The sequence below is a fragment of the Tympanuchus pallidicinctus genome, unplaced genomic scaffold (genome assembly GCF_026119805.1).
Source record: "Tympanuchus pallidicinctus isolate F22 unplaced genomic scaffold, pur_lepc_1.0 scaffold27, whole genome shotgun sequence".
Lineage (NCBI taxonomy): Eukaryota > Metazoa > Chordata > Aves > Galliformes > Phasianidae > Tympanuchus > Tympanuchus pallidicinctus.
In genome coordinates, this window is record NW_026294744.1 from 7,575,661 (window position 1) to 7,583,119 (window position 7,459).

The following is a 7,459-nucleotide window of genomic DNA, read 5'->3' on the forward strand; positions in this document are numbered from 1 at the left end:
CTTCCTTCCTTCCTTCCTTCCTTCCTTCCTTCCTTCCTTCCTTCCTTTTCTTTAAAAAACAACAATACAATAAGGTGGGAGTTTTATTATGAAGCAGCCAGTGGAAGAGCACATCCATCATTTCAAATAGCATCAAACTGTTCTGCGGTGTCTGGAATACTGTTCCTCTTGAAAAGCAGGCAAGTAATTCAAAAACAATACTGAACAAGAAGGTACAAAATAGGGAAGCTGGGAAGGTTCAACCACTACTGCCATACCACCAACATCCAACTCCAGTGTCGGGCCAACATCATAAAATAGGAGACATTACTTTCAGAGCAACCCTCGTATAATAACAATGATGACAAAATTCTTAATGTGTCAGAGTATGAAACAAAAGCACACTTCAGTTATACAGAAAGGACAGCAGGAAACTTCCTGCTATTTTCATTTCCTGCAGAGGTTGCACAGAGATGTCTAAACAAAGACATTTGTGTTTGTATGTAAGTCAATAACTCTCTGGGATTAGAAGATGCACATCAACCCTGCCTGGGAAGGGATGAATCGGGATTGGGAAAAGTCCCCTTATAGACAGAGTTATGATCTGGAAATCCTGCCACTATTCAGAGTTGTCCTTCCTGCTTGGACTTTAAGCTCTTAAGCATATATTCAGCTTCAAAGTCCTCCTTGAGAACCATCCTAGTTTGGAGGTGACTTAAGGCAAATGTACAGAAATCTCTGAACTGCTTAGGATTTCAACAGTGCCAAGATGTTTCTGTCTATTTCAGTGAATAAGAGCATCATCTGTTTTATAATGATGCTCTCATTCATTCATACTTAGTCATACTTAATTTGGTACCTATGTGTTATCATGTACTAGCCAGCACAGCAGCTGACATCCAGCACCTGCAGATTTCCCTTTCAGAGGTCTTGAATCATTCATATCTGAAATAATCAGAATCACATTTACTTTACCAAGAGGAATAAGACATTTTGAGAGAAATAATTTTAAAACTGTGAAAAGCTGATGTTCACTTCTGCTTTCCTTAAAGGCCAGTCATTCCTTGACCTCTCTAGTGCATTCCCACATTAGCCAGGTTGCCTGGAGGTGTCGTCTCCTTCTCCCATGGATGATGTCTTCCCTCAAGACTGCTGCAGGAGTTTGATTTCTGTTTCCCTCAGAATCCATCTTTTCCTGTTGTATTTTTTCAATAGAACACATGCTGAAGGATGGCTTTTCCTACCATTCTTGATTTTTCTGCTTCTTTTGCCCACCAGATCCTTATTAAGCTGATTCACCACAGCTGCACTCTAGAAACTGGTTCAGCATTCACTGTCCACTGTTTAGTACAGAGAATCAAGTTCATTCAGAGGGCAGAAGAGAATATTCAGAGTCAGAGTATGTGCAAGACCCTTCTGCACAATAATCAGTTGTTTAGCAAGAGAAAAAGCAAAAGCCATGGAAGGGAACAAAGACAAACCAGGAGTCTGGGTTGTCTTTCACAGTCCTTCGAACCATGCTTCTGGCAGCTCAGAGAGAGTATTCCCCAGGAGATATTAGGCACATGTGCTTTTGACAGAAAGAAGATCTGGGCCTGATCCCTCCCGTTGCTGTGATGTTCGCATGGTCACAGCACGCAACCCACTTGGAAGTGAGTCCCTGACTGATGTGAGCGGGCAGGCACGTAGCTGTGTGGTCACTACTGCTTTTCCTGACTGGAAGAACTTGTTCTGCATGATATGTACTGCTCCTCATACAACACCATCTGCGCTAGTGGAGCTCCCTGGGGCCATGAGTGCATGGAGTGTTAACCTTTAAAATCTTGGACCTTTTGAATTAAACCTTTTGGTTAATCTACCATGTCTTTGCTAATAAATATCACTCCTTGCAAAGTGCGCTTGTACCTCTTTTTTGTATGTGTACATCATGATTGAGATACTGGGCAGGTGGGTCTGCATGTACGGCAGTTTCACTGAGCTGAATTGACAGGGCATCTTTACAATTTCACAGAATCATATAATCATAGAATATCCTGAGTCGGAAGAGACCCAAATGATGGTCATAGTGCCCAATTCCCAATTCCACACAAGACCACCCAAAATTCAAACCTTGTCCAGACACTTCTTAAAATCCAGCACTTGTTGCCGTGCCCACAGCCCTGTGCATCCCGTTCCATGCCCAGCGCCCTGTGCTGCAGCCCCTGTCCCTGACCCCCAGCTGCCCTCCCTGACAGCTCCACGCCGTTCCCTCGGCCCTGTCGCTGTCACACAGCAGAGCTCAGCGCTGCCCCTCCGCTCCCGGTGAGGAGCTGCAGCCGCCATCAGGCCTCCCCTCAGCTCCTCTGCTCTGGGCTGAGCACACCAAGGGGCCTCAGACACTCCTCACATGTCTTGCCAGACCTTTCCCCATCTTTGGAAGTTTTTCAAAGGGAGTTTGAAATCTTTTACTACTAAGACAACCTTTCAGTTTTTCACAAAAAAAAAAAAAAAGAAGTTCAGGAACAAAACATAAACAACCTTTGCATGTGCGTGTTTTCACAGTTGTACGTGCGTAAACTACTGTTTACATCCTCTTTTTAATGCTCAAAGTGACATTTGTAAAGTGCCAGTATGAAATGCCTGGAAATTCTAATGGAGGAAGGAGAAGAAGCTTCACTTTAACTATCCTGCCCTCTTTCTTTCCAGATGGCACATGGGCAGTACCATCTCTGACTCTGCATCCATGTGCTAGCCAATTTGGAAACTTTAAAGAGAAAAGTGGTCAAGTAAAGCTCTCTGAAACGCTTGACAGAAATCTAAACCAACACATTACAACGAGTTACAAACAACAATCAGTCTCAAAACCAGTGCTTCTCCTGTGACATCATGTCACATTAATCACTGCTACGTTGCCCTAATAAGGATGAAAATTTCCCCTTCACAGCCTGTTCTTCCAAACAAAAAAATGCATCTTCTGCTGTGTTGAACCTTCCTTAACATTTGCCAGAACAGATGGAGCTGGTAGCTTGGCTCAAAGGTCAATGAGTTTATTCAAGGCTCTGGGTGGGAGAGAAGTCCAAATGGATAATTGGCACAGTGATGTTTTTTCCTCACTGAAGCACATGAGACAAAACTCTTAGACATGAGGATTCCTGGGCTGTGTGTCCTGAACACCAAGCTTAAAGGGGAAACTGTTGGCTGGAATGTCATATTAAATACAACCTGGAGAATCCCTTCTGCCAAATCTGGCAGTGCAAACACATCTTCAATTTCTATAAATAACAAGTTAAACTAGTTTCTGTCCTTTGATTTGCTTATGTATACAAGGAGAATTTAAGTTTAAGGAATTTACTGAGGAGTTAATATGCTCAAAGTGGAATAGGAAAGAATGCAATAATATACACAGATGTATTATGTTGGGAAGACCCCAAGGAGTTATTACTAGCTGCTAGCTGTGTGATATGCAGTCAATTGTATGCCCTGTAGAAGGTGCAGTCATCTACTTGAGATGGTCTTTTTATTTTGTGGACATCACTAACCTCCTTTCAGTGAACAAATGTTCAGACGTTGACCTTTGAAATGAGAAAGATACAGTTGACTTGGCCTACGTGTTTCCCCGATCATTTATTACAGCTTGTACATGAATGCGTATGGTCTCATTTTAGCGTTGCCATCGGTGAAGCTTCTACCAACTCTACTTTGAAGATTGCTCCACTTATCACTCAGAGCACAGTTGGGAAATCTTGATTTTAGTCATCTTAACAGAGAAGTACTCATCCTTTATCTACTTTGCTGCAAGATCAACCACTTTAATGGAAAATGGGCCCAACTTGTCCTGCCTGGAGGAAATAAAGAGTGCTTACACCACACCTTCTGCAGGCAGAGCCACAATGGGTACATCTGACGTGCAAAGAGAAGGGGTCCATTGCCCAAAAGGAAGGATGGCAGCTTCTTACATCTCTTAAGGAACAGTAATGCTTTCACAGGGATTTAACTGAGTAACTTCCTTATGCGGGCAAAAAGTTGCCCCAGTTTTAGTGCTGAACAAATCTTTACTCCTTCCATGATGAACCTATGCTTCAAAACTGTGCTCACATTTAAGTACTGATACGGATTAATAAATACAGTCATGCTTACCTATTTGTTTTCTTGGGGTCATTCCAGAAGATGTACAACAATAAATTGGATTGTGGAAAGGTTTTATGTTTCTTTAGTCTCTGAAAAAAGAACATACTGAAAAACTTTGCCTCAGCTACAAGATTTACTACAAACATTCAAGGAAATATGATCATAGATTCATAGAATGGTCTGGATTGGAAGGGACCTTTAAGATCATCAAGTTCCAACTACCTGCTATAGGCAGGGACACCTCTCTCTAGACCAGGTTGCTCAAAGCCCCATCCAGCCTGGTCTTGAATGCTTCCAGGGAGGGGAGATCACAACCTCGCTGGGCAACCTGTTCCACTGTTCCACCCTCACAGAGTAAAGAATTTCTTCCTAACATCTTGTCCTAAATCTACTCTCTTCTAGTTTAGAACCATTTCCCCTTGTCCTGTCACTACATGCCCTTATAAATGTCACTCCCCAGCTTTCCTGAAGGCTCCCTTCAGGTACTGGAAGGCTGCTATCAGGTCTCCTGAGATACTTCTCTTCTCCAGGCTGAAGAGCCCCTGCTGTCTCAGTCTGTTCTCGTAGCAGAGGTGCTCCAGCCCTCTGACCATCTTTGTGGCCCTCCTCTGGACCCACTCCAACAGCTCCATGTCTTGTATTGGCGGCTCCAGAACTGGACACAATACTATATGATACTATATGAAAAACAATTTTGTAGTATTTGAGCAAAATGTGAACATACACTATGTTCATTGCCTGCTACTCTTTAAGAATATCTGAATTGATATTTGAACAGATTCTTGTCCCCAAAAGGAAACAGAAAATATGACATATGATAAAATGATAAACCAGAATATGATATGGGCATGCTTAGTACCAATATAAACTGAAGGATCCTTGTGTCTTTAAAATTAGTTTATATTAAGTATTTCAAAAGTTCCATTCAGATTTGCATTCCATTTTTTTTCGTGTTGATGTATAGGCAACACAAAGAGACTGACCATGAGGAGACTTTTAGTTCAGAAACCATTTTATTCTCTCAAGTTAATACTAAAAATTGAGAGAATATGTTGAGATACCGTATATGGAAAAATTAGCACATCACAAACAGTTTAATCTGATCTGCCAGGAATAGTATCTGTTTATAACTTACTTTAGAAACTCTGGCTAAGATTGAGCATAGAACATTTTTTAATTATTTGATATATCTTTTAAATGCTGTGAGACACAAAACTGACTACCCAAGGGGCTAACAATTATAACTTGCTCTCCTTGAATCTCAGCAGTGTTTTATTGATCCAGTTCTGGCTTTGACTGAATGTAAAAATGATGACAGTGAGCAGAAGTAACCATGTTTTGACAGGCCAACCCAGATCACCCAGATTCAAAGGCCTAACATCAAAAAACATGCCCTGAAGAATAAAGAGGCTGTGCCATGGAAGGATGCAATTAATTTCTGTCGCTATTGTGGTTATAGAAATAGCACTTGTGGAGAGCAGTGATGCTCCCTGAGTGAGGAAGACTTGGAGCCCCAAACCACAACAGCCCTTTGCAGTCCTGTGCCACTCCTCAATTTAATGGCTTTTGCAGCAGGCTTCAGACCATAAAACTAAGACACACAGTTTTGCTTTGGCCCACACAGATGTTTTCTTTCTTGCCCTTGCTAGTAACCTAAATTTAAAAGCAGTAGGAAAAAAAGTAAACTCCTGTAATGATAAGATACCCCAATTTTTACAGGTTATCCTCAGGGACATTTGTCAGTGACATCTGAGGTATCCACAATTAGCACTGAAATACATTTGTCTAAACAAATCAACAATTTGGTGTTGCCTAACATTGTTTTTTATTTTGCAAGTTTGTTTCCTCAGTGGGACATTAATTTAGAACTTTGGAATCAGAAGAAGCCTTTCCCTTGATCCAAACTTATTAACTCTCCCTATTCATACATGCAGAGCCCAGAAGGGACCATTAGGTCTTCCCATCTGGCCCCCTGAGCAGCACAGGCCCTGGCATCATGCACAGCTACTGCACTGAATCCAGAAAAGTGTGTTGAGGATAATGTGCATCTTCCAGAAAAACAAACCAGGTTTGTGGGTGAAAGAAATGTCTTCTTTTGGGACAACTCTTTTTTTAGAACAAAGGCAAAAAAAAATTGTTAAATCTCTGTTAGATGTGAACAGAGAATCTATCACTTTTTTAGTCTTCCTTTTTTAATTTTTAACAGCACAAATGTTAAATCATTGGTAGCATTAGTTGAAGTTCAGGCCATAATTTCCTTGAATGCAGTTTTTTTTTAATTTATGTTGCAGTATAGCGTGATGTTTCCAGCATATTGTGTCTCCACTGTTAACTAGTAACTTATCAGTGGTCTGAGAGTATTGCATACTTACTATTTTCAAGGGTTTCTTCTAATCCAAGCCCCTTGCTGACATGTCCAAACCGTGAGTGCCTCAGTCTCAGAGGCTGTTTCTCTTGGACAGCACTGATTTTGTCTCACGTGGTAAATCTCTCTACACTGTCCAATGAAAGAATGTGGGAACACATTTTATCTTTACTGTCCAGTTATCACATGAGAAATCTTTTTTTTCAAGTTCAAAGAATTCTTAAGGGGAAGTAGGAAACATAATTCAGAGAGATAGGGAGAAGCAGCATTATTAATTCGCTAGGGGTATTAGGAATTCTTGTCTATCATTTTAGATTAGTCTCGATGTGATGTAAACACACGTATACAGAAAATATATTTTGACATAAGCATCAGTTGAAGGAAAATATTAACTCTCACCTGGCTTTGCAAGAAATTCAGAGAGGCAATGTAGAGAAATGGGAATTTACTCTCTCTTTTTGTGTTTCAGTGCCTTCTGTTACAGACTAAAAGAGCTTCCCCCACCACCTTGTGTCACATCCTGCCTACTGGACCTTTACACCTTGCTATGAAGGACACCGAACGACAAAGCATCCGAGAGGGCACAACCCTTACCAATCCACTCTTGGGGACATGTCACCATCCAAGGGCTCTGGCAGGGTTTCTGGTGCATGGGGAGCTCCAGCAGAGGCCATCTACCTCCTGTCCACAGATCTGGCTGTCATGAGGACGCCAGGTTCTTGATACTTTCAGCCCCAACCTTATGATCACAAACTCCAGCATTGTTGCCCATTGAGACTGGTGACTGCAGCTCCTGAGTCCAGGCAGCACCCAGCTCCCCACGAATCCCTAGTGTAACTTGTTATGTGACCGCAGGCATCTGCAGACAGGGCTGACGCACAGTTGTAGGACGCTGTGCCATGGCTACATGGCTACAAAACCTCGTTGCTAATGGCAGTGGAGCACAAAACCAGAGTCTAGAGGGATGTGATTTATTGTTTGACAGTCCCTTCCAAACCCTCACCAGTG